This window comes from Oncorhynchus keta, unplaced genomic scaffold, assembly GCF_023373465.1.
Source record: "Oncorhynchus keta strain PuntledgeMale-10-30-2019 unplaced genomic scaffold, Oket_V2 Un_contig_1869_pilon_pilon, whole genome shotgun sequence".
Taxonomy (NCBI): Eukaryota; Metazoa; Chordata; class Actinopteri; order Salmoniformes; family Salmonidae; genus Oncorhynchus; species Oncorhynchus keta.
In genome coordinates, this window is record NW_026281057.1 from 231,587 (window position 1) to 244,641 (window position 13,055).

Below are 13,055 nucleotides of genomic sequence, written 5' to 3' on the forward strand. Positions count from 1 at the left end.
CCCTGTTCCTGGAGAGAAACCCTCCTGTAGGTTTTAACTCCAACCCTGTTCCTGGAGAGAAACCCTCCTGTAGGTTTTAACTCCAACCCTGTTCCTGGAGAAAGACCCTCCTGTAGGTTTTAACTCCAACCCTGTTCCTGGAGAGACCCTCCTGTAGGTTTTAACTCCAACCCTGTTCCTGGAGAAAGACCCTCCTGTAGGTTTTAACTCCAACCCTGTTCCTGGAGAGAGACCCTCCTGTAGGTTTTAACTCCAACCCTGTTCCTGGAGAGAAACCCTCCTGTAGGTTTTAACTCCAACCCTGTTCCTGGAGAGATACCATTTTAACAGGACAGCTCAAGTAACAGGACAGCTGTAGTAACAGGGTCTAGTAACAGGGTAACAGGGTCTAGTAACAGGGTCTAGTAACAGGGTCTAGTAACAGGGTAACAGGGTCTAGTAACAGGGTCTAGTAACAGGGTAACAGGGTCTAGTAACAGGGTCTAGTAACAGGGTCTAGTAACATGGTAACAGGGTAACAGGGTCTAGTAACAGGGTCTAGTAACAGGGTAACAGGGTCTAGTAACAGGGTCTAGTAACAGGGTAACAGGGTCTAGTAACAGGGTCTAGTAACAGGGTCTAGTAACAGGGTAACAGGGTCTAGTAACAGGGTCTAGTAACAGGGTAACAGGGTAACAGGGTCTAGTAACAGGGTAACAGGGTCTAGTAACATGGTAACAGGGTAACAGGGTCTAGTAACAGGGTCTAGTAACAGGGTAACAGGGTCTAGTAACAGGGTCTAGTAACAGGGTCTAGTAACAGGGTAACAGGGTCTAGTAACAGGGTCTAGTAACAGGGTCTAGTAACAGGGTAACAGGGTCTAGTAACAGGGTAACCGGGTCTAGTAACAGGGTAACAGGGTAACAGGGTTGGAGAGCCCTGATAGAGCGTTAACCTCGTACTCCTTCACCATGTGACCTCCCTGGATGTTGATCTGATCTCAGTCTGTCCACCTCCGTGTGCTTCTCTCACACAGCCAAGCCAACCAAACTCTGCACGCCCTAACAACCGGGGTTCCTCAAGACAAAATGTAGTACCTATTGGCACTCAGGTAAATACTGTGTGATGATCCGGGGCCTCTTTCTGCCAGGCCTGGATATACTACAACCGTAGAAATATAATCTATAGAACTGTTCTCCCCGTTCATTCTACAGAATGTATTTCTATGATTAGAACCTCCCTGTTTCTCACCCTTTTTGCTGTGGACTGTAATGTTGTTACTGCCCTCTGGTCTGTTCTCTTAAAACATTCCTTTAATGTAGAAATAAACCAACTTCTGAGTCGATTTGACTTCCTTCCGCAGGGCTCTATTCAACCATTACTCCTCTGTGCTCCCTATGGAGCTTAAGGCGACAACAAGTCCACACTTGTTGCATAGATTTAATACGCTCTTCCATTAGACAGACTGACCCCCTCTACCATTAGACAGACTGACCCCCTCTACCATTAGACAGACTGACCCCCTCTTCCATTAGACAGACTGACCCCTCTACCATTAGACAGACTGACCCCTCTTCCATTAGACAGACTGACCCCCTCTACCATTAGACAGACTGACCCCCTCTTCCATTAGACAGACTGACCCCCTCTACCATTAGACAGACTGACCCCCTCTTCCATTAGACAGACTGACCCCTCTTCCATTAGACAGACCGACCCCCTCTTCCATTAGACAGACTGACCCCCTCTACCATTAGACAGACTGACCCCCTCTACCATTAGACAGACTGACCCCCTCTTCCATTAGACAGACTGACCCCCTCTACCATTAGACAGACCGACCCCCTCTACCATTAGACAGACCAACCCCCTCTTCCATTAGACAGACTGACCCCCTCTTCCATTAGACAGACTGACCCCCTCTACCATTAGACAGACTGACCCCCTTTTCCATTAGACAGACCGACCCCCTCTTCCATTAGACAGACCGACCCCCTCTACCATTAGACAGACCAACCCCTCTACCATTAGACAGACTGACCCCCTCTTCCATTAGACAGACTGACCCCCTCTACCATTAGACAGACCGACCCCCTCTTCCATTAGACAGACTGACCCCCTCTACCATTAGACAGACCGACCCCCTCTACCATTAGACAGACTGACCCCCTCTTCCATTAGACAGACTGACCCCCTCTACCATTAGACAGACTGACCCCCTCTACCATTAGACAGACTGACCCCCTTTTCCATTAGACAGACCGACCCCCTCTTCCATTAGACAGACCGACCCCCTCTACCATTAGACAGACCAACCCCCTCTACCATTAGACAGACTGACCCCCTTTTCCATTAGACAGACCGACCCCCTCTTCCATTAGACAGACCGACCCCCTCTACCATTAGACAGACCAACCCCTCTTCCATTAGACAGACTGACCCCCTCTTCCATTAGACAGACTGACCCCCTCTTCCATTAGACAGACCGACCCCCTCTACCATTAGACAGACTGACCCCCTCTACCATTAGACAGACTGACCCCCTTTTCCATTAGACAGACCGACCCCCTCTTCCATTAGACAGACCGACCCCCTCTACCATTAGACAGACCAACCCCTCTACCATTAGACAGACCGACCCCCTCTACCATTAGACAGACCAACCCCCTCTACCATTAGACAGACCGACCCCCTCTACCATCAGACAGACCGACCCCCTCTACCATCAGACAGACCGACCCCCTCTACCATCAGACAGACCAACCCCCTCTACCATTAGACAGACTGACCCCCTCTTCCATTAGACAGACCAACCCCCTCTACCATTAGACAGACCAACCTCCTCTACCATTAGACAGACCAACCCTCTCTACCATTAGACAGACCGACCCCCTCTACCATTAGACAGACCAACCCCCTCTACCATTAGACAGACCAACCCCTCTACCATTAGACAGACCAACCCCTCTACCATTAGACAGACCAACCCCCTCTACCATTAGACAGACCGACCCCCTCTACCATCAGACAGACCAACCCCCTCTACCATCAGACAGACCGACCCCCTCTACCATCAGACAGACCAACCCCCTCTACCATTAGACAGACCAACCCCCTCTACCATTAGACAGACCAACCCCCTCTACCATTAGACAGACCAACCCCCTCTACCATTAGACAGACCGACCCCCTCTACCATTAGACAGACCAACCCCCTCTACCATTAGACAGACTGACCCCCTCTTCCATTAGACAGACCAACCCCCTCTACCATTAGACAGACCAACCCCCTCTTCCACTAAGCAGATCTAGATGTTGATACTAGTAGGAGGAGGTGTGTGGTTCAGGAAGCATGACGTCACCTACATGACTTCCCGTCGTACACATGGACAATCTGCTTCTTGCTTGTTAATTTCCAGATATGTGTGTTAGCACTGAACATATTTGTTTCAGTGTGATTGAGAGAGAGAGAGAGAGAGAGAGAGAGAGAGAGAGAGAGAGAGAGAGAGAGAGAGAGAGAGAGAGAGAGAGAGAGAGAGAGAGGTGTGTCTCTGGGTGAAGACAGGTCTTCTACTACTCTGTCCTCGTCACTCAGTCACAACGGAATCTTCAGCTCTGGGCTGCTTCACTATTGCCTGCCTGAACTACAGATGACCTTTGACCCTGACCTCTAACCTCCTTCTCCCTAGGTACCCACCGGGCATGATGGGCATGGCTCCAGGGGTGATCCCGGGTGGCTTAGAGGGGATGGTTCCAGGGGGGGTACCTATCGCCCATACCCTGCCCTCTGGTACGCACCCTTCCCAGGCCCCCTCGCCCAACCAGCCAGCCTCCAAACACTGTCACGGAGAGACCAGAGAGCACCTTACCGAGCAATAGCACCCTGACCGCCAGCATAGCAGCCAGCCAACCAGCCAGCAGAGAGGACAATAACAACAGTGCCACAGGAAGAGGAGCTGCTGCCTTGGCAGCAGAGGAAGAGCATTATGCACCTCCTCAAACTCAACCAGTAGAGAGGACAACAACAGGAAGAGCATCATGCTCCTCAACACCTCCTCAAACTCAACCAGTAGAGAGGACAACAACAGGAAGAGCATCATGCTCCTCAACACCTCCTCAAACTCAACCAGTAGAGAGGACAACAACAGGAAGAGCATCATGCTCCTCAACACCTCCTCAAACTCAACCAGTAGAGAGGACAACAGGAAGAGCAACATGCTCCTCAACACCTCCTCAAACTCAACCAGTAGAGAGGACAACAACAGGAAGAGCAACATGCTCCTCAACACCTCCTCAAACTCATCCAGTAGAGAGGACAACAACAGGAAGAGCATCATGCTCCTCAACACCTCCTCAAACTCAACCAGTAGAGAGGACACCAACAGGAAGAGCATCATGCTCCTCAACACCTCCTCAAACTCAACCAGTAGAGAGGACAACAACAGGAAGAGCAACATGCTCCTCAACACCTCCTCAAACTCAACCAGTAGAGAGGACAACAACAGGAAGAGCATCATGCTCCTCAACACCTCCTCAAACTCAACCAGTAGAGAGGACAACAACAGGAAGAGCATCATGCTCCTCAACACCTCCTCAAACTCAACCAGTAGAGAGGACAACAACAGGAAGAGCATCATGCTCCTCAACACCTCCTCAAACTCAACCAGTAGAGAGGACAACAACAGGAAGAGCATCATGCTCCTCAACACCTCCTCAAACTCAACCAGTAGAGAGGACAACAACAGGAAGAGCATCATGCTCCTCAACACCTCCTCAAACTCAACCAGTAGAGAGGACAACAACAGGAAGAGCATCATGCTCCTCAACACCTCCTCAAACTCAACCAGTAGAGAGGACAACAACAGGAAGAGCAACATGCTCCTCAACACCTCCTCAAACTCAACCAGTAGAGAGGACAACAACAGGAAGAGCAACATGCTCCTCAACACCTCCTCAAACTCAACCAGTAGAGAGGACAACAACAGGAAGAGCAACATGCTCCTCAACACCTCCTCAAACTCAACCAGTAGAGAGGACAACAACAGGAAGAGCAACATGCTCCTCAACACCTCCTCAAACTCAACCAGTAGAGAGGACAACAACAGGAAGAGCATCATGCTCCTCAACACCTCCTCAAACTCAACCAGTAGAGAGGACAACAACAGGAAGAGCAACATGCTCCTCAACACCTCCTCAAACTCAACCAGTAGAGAGGACACCAACAACAACAGGAAACTCAAGCTACACTCACAACCAACTCAAGTAAAAAAAACACACGAACAAAAAGCGTCCACCTGAAGTTTGGACCAATCAGACACGGAACACCACGATATTTACCGTCAGTCCTGGGAATAAACCACCGAACTGTGAATGAGGAAGCAGTTCCTTCACGGATTTGTACTTTACGTTTTGGTTTTGACTGTCTCGTTGGTCGGTACGGTCTCTTTAGGTTCACTACCAGCTTCTACAGTACTCATTTTATTTTGGAACGTGCCCATGTGGTCCGTTGTGAGTCCAGTGTTAGCTGTCTATCTCCGTCGTATGGTGGCAAGCAGAGAGGAGACTGACAGTCCCGGCCACACCTCAGAGCATCATGGGAAGACTTCCTGACCAATGGGAGAACATGAGAGAAACCTTTGACATCACCCCCCCCCCTAATCCTTTGACCCCTTGACCCCACCCCCCCCCCCTCTGCCTCCTCCTGCCCTCCTTATGTAATGTGTATTGTCAGGTCTCCAACTCTCAACCTAGAGAGGAACCAGGCTATGAGGGTGGCCAGTCCTCTTCTGGCTGTGCCGGGTGGAGATTATAACAGAACATGGCCAAGATGTTCAAATGTTCATAGATGACCAGCATGGTCCAATAATAATAAGGCAGAACAGTTGAAACTGGAGCAGCAGCACGGCCAGGTGGACTGGGGACAGCAAGGAGTCATCATGTCAGGTAGTCCTGGGGCATGGTCCTAGGGCTCAGGTCCTCCGAGAGAGAGAAAGAAAGAGAGAAAGAGAGAATTAGAGAACGCACACTTAAATTCACACAGGACACCGAATAGGACAGGAGAAGTACTCCAGATATAACAAACTGACCCTAGCCACCCAACACATAAACTACTGCAGCATAAATACTGGAGGCTGAGACAGGAGGGGTCAGGAGACACTGTGGCCCCATCCGAGGACATCCCCGGACAGGGCCAAACAGGAAGGATATAACCCCACCCACTTTGCCAAAGCACAGCCCCCACACCACTAGAGGGATATCTTCAACCACCAACTTACCATCCTGAGTTAAGGCCGAGTATAGCCCACAAAGATCTCCGCCACGGCACAACCCGGGGGGGGGCTCTCTCTCACCACAGCAGCCCAGGACGGACACCACAGCAGCCCAGGACGGACACCACAGGTGGATGCTGTGGATTGAGACAGCCAATGCAACAAAAAAAAAATTATATCTTTTAAACAGGCAGATTTGACGGGGATATATTTTTATTGACTTTGCTAATTGAATTTCCGTGGGGGTCACGGACATCGACTCTCGGGGGTTAAAAATTGCACAGCCGACAGATGGGATTGAATCCCGAGTCGTGGTTAAAAACCGTCAGGTTTAATCCAAAGGGCTGCTAACCCAATAACACATTAAAAACACATTAATAACACATTAATAACACATTACAAATACAACTTTAATGCATTATTATGGCAATGGTACGTTCAAGGATTCAATCTGATCGCGAATTATAAGCATTGTGTTAAAAAAAAAAAAAAAAATGCAATTTCTGATTGAGCGGCGTTTACCGTGAATGGGATCTCCACGGACGCAGTAACGTTACCTTAACAAGCTGTCGACAGCGTTTATACAGATTGAATCCCAGCCCTACTCTCTCTCTCTCTCCCTTCATCTGCCTCTCTCTCTCTCTCCCTTCATCTCTCTCTCTCTCTCTCCCTTCATCTGTCTCTCTCTCTCTCTCCCTTCATCTGCCTCTCTCTCTCTCTCCTTCATCTGTCTCTCTCTCTCTCTCCCTTCATCTGTCTCTCTCTCTCTCTCCCTTCATCTGTCTCTCTCTCTCTCCCTTCATCTGTCTCTCTCTCTCTCCTTCATCTGTCTCTCTCTCTCTCTCGCTGTCTCTCTCTCCCTTCATCTGCCTCTCTCTCTCTCTCTCTCTCTCTCTCTCTCTCTCTCTGTCTCTCTCTCCCTTCATCTGCCTCTCTCTCTCTCTCTCTCTGTCTCTCTCTCCCTTCATCTGTCTCTCTCTCTCTCTCTTCATCTCTCTCTCTCTCTCTCTCTCTGTCTCTCTCTCCCTTCATCTCCTTCTCTCTCTCTCTCTCTCTCTCTCTCTCTCCCTTCATCTGTCTCTCTCTCTCTCTCTCTCTCCCTTCATCTGCCTCTGCCTCTCTCTCTCTCTCTGTCTCTCTCTCCCTTCATCTCTCTCTCTCTCTCTGTCTCGCTCTCTCTCTGTATCTCTCTCCCTCTCTCCCTTCATCTGTCTCTCTCTCTCTCTCTCTCTCTGTGTCTCTCTCTCCCTTCATCTGCCTCTCTCTCTCTCTCCCTTCATCTGCCTCTCTCTCTCTCTCTGTCTCTCTCTCTCCCTTCATCTGTCTCTCCCTCTATCTGCCTCTCTCTCTCTCTGTCTCTCTCTCTCTCTTCATCTGTCTCTCTCTCTGAACCTCAACATGAAACTGGACTATTCCCTCAGATAGCCCTGTGTCTATCCTGAAAGACAGTGTGTGACACATCTCACTGTCAGCAAGAGGAGAGGACGTCATTTGCTGTTCATTATTGGATAAGAATACATTTTGTGCAGCTGTCAAGATAAACAATGTTTATTATTCACTAAAGAGGATGTTTGGGATTTTAACTGTTTTTGCAAGAGGACACCGTGTCTGTTTTTCTCTCTGTTTGGCAAAATAACATCTTTTATGAGTCTCCTTGCAAATGGACAAGCAAGTGTGACTAACTCTCTCTCTCTATTGACGGCGAAAGGAAACCGCTTGTGACTCTCCCAGCGGGGCGATTTAGTTGTGTCGAGCCCCACTACACGTCTCTGATTGATTGATCTCTTGTGATCAGGAAAAGGGTTCAAGGTCAACTTTCATTTCCTTTTATGACTCAGGAAAACACCCTTTTTTTTTGCAGATATCATTTCCCCTCCCAAAAAATTGCTTCCAATAATGTGGGTAGTTCTGGATATTCTCCCTCTTTACTCCATTGTGGTATTTTTATATAATGAGGCACCCCCATTTTTTGGTGTTTAAAAAGAGTTTTGCTAGATTTGTCCTGTTAGATTTGTATCGCCTAGTTCAATGTTCCTATAAAACCCATTAGTCTCATGTGATCCCTCCATCCTCCTCTCTTCTTCGTGCTATTGGAAAGACGTTGCTATTTACTCTACTATAAAACGGGTAGTTTTGATCCTGGATGCTGATTGGTTGATAGCCATTAGTTATTCACGATAATACATAAATGCCTGTTAAAAAGTTCCATTGGAATTAAACTCTGTACTCGGTCAGAGTACTCGGAAACTGTGTCCCAGCAATAGCAAAAGAAGAGACAGTCAGCCAGCAGTAGGTTTTATTTTAGTGTGAATATTTGTTACTTGTGCAAGGTGATCATTTATCATTCAGTGCGGCTCAAATAAAATAAAAATGATTGAGATTTAGCTGTGTGTGTGTGTGAGATTGTTTAAAAGCATATGACTCCGTCATCTAACATCTACTTGGGGTGGCAGGTAGCCTAGTGGTTAGAGCGTTGGGCCAGTAACCGAAGGTTGCTGGATTGAATCCCGAGCTGACAAGGTAAACATTTGTCGTTCTGCCCCTGAACAAGGAAGTTTACCCCACTGTTCCCCAGTAGGCCATCATTGTAAATAAGAATAATTTGTTTTTAACTGTTTTAAATAAAGGTTACACACACACCACACTGACCCAAAAGTTATTTTGTTGGCATTTACGTATGTCCCCATTACCAGTAAAACATAATGAAAACCTTTCACTTACTTGCTGTGCTGTTTCATTGTTCATTTCCTCAGTCATTTCATGCTCAACCAGGAATTCTATGGAACGCCGTTTGGGTCTTTGCGTATCAAAAAAAGTATGTTTGGGTCTTTGCGTGTCAAAAAAAGTATGTTTGGGTCTTTGCGTGTCAAAAAAAGTATGTTTGGGTCTTTGCGTGTCAAAAAAAGTATGTTTGGGTCTTTGCGTGTCAAAAAAAGTACGTTTGGGTCTTTGCGTGTCAAAAAAAGTATGTTTGGGTCTTTGCGTGTCAAAAAAAGTATGTTTGGGTCTTTGCGTGTCAAAAAAAGTATGTTTGGGTCTTTGCGTGTCAAAAAAGATACACGTCAAATAATCTTGTGGACCGAACAGGACCTGAATATGACCGTCTCAGGGAAGCTCATCTGCGTGTTTGTCCTCCTCACCAGGGTCTTGAACAGACTGCAAATGCTCAACTCCGATGGCCACTGGCATGCTACCGGCATGCTGGAGAAGTGTGGTCTTCACGAATGAATCCCGTTTTCAACTGTACCGGGCAGAGTGTATATTTACGAAACGTATTCCTTGCCACCCATTCTAAAATTAACTGCAGCTCTTTGTTAAGCGTGGCAGTAATTTCAGTCGCTGTAGTAGCTGATGTGTATAGTGTTGAGTCACCCACATACATATACACACCGGCTTTACTCAAAGCCAGTAAGTAGCATGTCGTTCGTAAAGATTTTAAAAAGTAAAGGGGCCTAGACAGCTGCCCTGGGGAATTCCTGATTCTACCTGGATTATGTTGGAGAGACTTCCATTAAAGAACACTCTCTGTGTTCTGTTAGACAGGTAACTCTTTATTCACAATATAGCAGGGGGTGAAAAGCCATAACGCATTCTTCTAGCAAGAGACTGGTCGATAATGTCAAAAGCCGCCCTGGAGTCTAAAAAAAACATTCCCCACATTATCTATTTATCATCAATTTCTCTCAGCCAATCATCCGTCAATTCTGTAAGTGCTGTGCTTGTTGAATGTCCTTCCCTATAAGTGTGCTGAAAGTCTGTTGTCAATTTGTTTACTGTAAAATAGTATCTGGTCAAACACCATTTTTTTCAGAGGTTTACTAAGGGTTGGTAACAGGCTGATTGGTTGTCTATTTGAGCCTTTAAAGGGGGCTTTACTATTCTTAGGTAGCGGAATTACTTTTGCTTCCCTCCAGGTCTGAGGGCACAAACTTTCTAGTAGGGTTAGATTGAAGATATTGCAAAAAGGAGTTTCAATATCGTCCACTATTATCCTCAGTATTTTTCCATACAAATTGTTAGACCACGGTGGCTTGTCATTGTTGATAGACAATGGTTTTCACCTCTTCCACATTCACATAACAGAATTCTAAATTACAACGCTTGTCTTTCATAATTTGGTCAGATATACTTGGACGTGTAGGGTCAGCGGTTGTTGCTGACATGTCATGCCTAAGTTTGCTAATCTTGCCAATGAAAAAAATCATTAAAGTAGTTGGCAATATCAGTTGGTTTTGTGATGAATGAGCCATCTGATTCAATGAATGACGGAGCTGAGTTTGCCCTTTTCCCCAAAATGTCATTTAAGGTGCTCCAAAGCTTTTTACTATCATTCTTTATATAATTTATCCTTTGATTCATAGTGAAGTTTCTTCGTTTTATTCAGTTTAATCACATGATTTCAACATTTGCAGTACGTTTGCCAATCGGTTGTGCCGCCAGACTTATTTGCCATTCCCTTTGCCACGTCCCTCTCAACAATTTTTAAATTCCTCATCAATCCACAGTTTTGACAGTTATTTTCTTAATGGGTGCTCGATTATTAGTAACTGAAATAAGCTATTTCAATCAATGTGTACAGTGTCGATTTGCTCATTACGCACCAACACATTTTCTTTACATCAACAACATAGGAATCACCACAAAATGTATTGTATGACCTCGTATACACTACATTAGGCCCCGCCTTTGGAACTGTGGTTTTCCTACATATGGCTTATACACTATATTAGGCCCCGCCTTTGGAACTTTGGAACTGTGGTTTTCCTAGATATGGCTTATACACTATATTAGGCCCCTGTGGTTTTCCTTTGGAACTTTGGTTTTCCTACATATACATAGGCCCCGCCTTTGGAACTGTGGTTTTTATACACTATATTAGGCCCCGCCTTTGGAACTGTGGTTTTCCTACATATGGCTTATACACTATATTAGGCCCCGCCTTTGGAACTGTGGTTTTCCTACATATATGCTACCATATTGTGATCACTACATCCGATGGATCTGGATACTGCTTTCAAGCACATTTGAGTTTAAGTAAAAACATTTACAGGGACAGTGCACATTTAAATCAACTTTTCAGTAAAAGTGACGGTTTTAGCCAGCTGGCTCATTTTCAACCGCAGTCACTGGGCAGCTTATTGAAAAACAATTACAGTCACAATACAAACAAACAATGAGAAGTGAGCACATGCAGAGCAACACAGGACAAGCAACATGTAGCATGCTGTCGTGACGTTGTATTGGTTAATGTGACGACTGTTGCTCATCGAATGAATAAAGGTTTCTAATTGCGTGATTAACTGAATCAACCAATTATTAACTCATTAACCTGGGGCACCATGTGAAAATGAGTTTTATTGAGTTTCTATTTCCCAAACTAACTCAAAGAATATCAGAATATCGTTTTTACAACAGCCGCTAATTAATCCGTTTCCTCTACAGTCTCGTTCTGAGCGCACGGACCCGGGCATAATCTGGGAATCTGAGTTCGGACCCGGGTCTCACCAATGAGTTCGGACCGGGTCTCACCAATGAGTTCGGACCCGGGTCTCACCAATGAGTTCGGACCGGGTCTCACCAATGAGTTCGGACCCGGGTCTCACCAATGAGTTCGGACCCGGGTCTCACCAATGAGTTCGACCGGGTCTCACCAATGAGTTCAGACCAGGGTCTCACCAATGAGTTCGGACCGGGTCTCACCAATGAGTTCAGACCGGGTCTCACCAATGAGTTCAGACCGGGTCTCACCAATGAGTTCAGACCGGGTCTCACCAATGAGTTCGGACCCGGGTCTCACCAATGAGTTCAGACCGGGTCTCACCAATGAGTTCGAGTTCAGACCCGGGTCTCACCAATGAGTTCAGACCCGGGTCTCACCAATGAGTTCAGACCCGGTCTCACCGGGTCTCACCAATGAGTTCGGACCCGGGTCTCACCAATGAGTTCAGACCGGGTCTCACCAATGAGTTCAGACCCGGGTCTCACCAATGAGTTCAGACCCGGGTCTCACCAATGAGTTCAGACCCGGGTCTCACCAATGAGTTCAGACCGGGTCCCACCAATGAGTTCAGACCCGGGTCTCACCATGATGAGTTCCAATGAGACCCGGGTCTCACCAATGAGTTCGGACCCGGGTCCCACCAATGAGTTCGAACCCGGGTCTCACCAATGAGTTCGGACCCGGGTCTCACCAATGAGTTCGGACCCGGGTCTCACCAATGAGTTCGGACCCGGGTCTCACCAATGAGTTTGGTCTCACCAATGGGTCTCACCAATGAGTTCGGACCCGGGTCTCACCAATGAGTTCAGACCCGGGTCTCACCAATGAGTTCGGACCCGGGGGTCGGACCGGGTCCCACCAATGAGTTCAGACCCGGGTCTCACCAATGAGTTCGTACCAGGGTCTCACCAATGAGTTCGAGGGTCTCACCCGGGTCTCACCAATGAGTTCGGACCCGGGTCTCACCAATGAGTTCGACCCGGGTCTCACCAATGAGTTCGGACCCGGGTCTCACCAATGAGTTCAGACCCGGGTCTCACCAATGAGTTCAGGGTCTCACCAATGAGTTCGACCCGGGTCTCACCAATGAGTTCGGACCCGGGTCTCACCAATGAGTTCGACCCGGGTCTCACCAATGAGTTCGGACCCGGGTCTCACCAATGAGTTCGGACCGGGTCTCACCAATGAGTTCGAACCAGGGTCTCACCAATGAGTTCGGACCCAGGTCTCACCAATGAGTTGACCCGGGTCTCAATGAGGACCCGGGTCTCACCAATGAGTTCGGACCCAGGTCTCACCAATGAGTT

At 47.5% G+C, this 13,055-nt stretch overlaps 1 pseudogene; it reads left to right on the forward strand.

The window, feature by feature from the left end:
* LOC118383808 (uncharacterized) overlaps positions 1-8,632 on the forward strand; it is a 102,221-nt pseudogene extending 93,589 nt beyond the window's left edge.
* Positions 8,633-13,055: the final 4,423 nt, after the last annotated feature.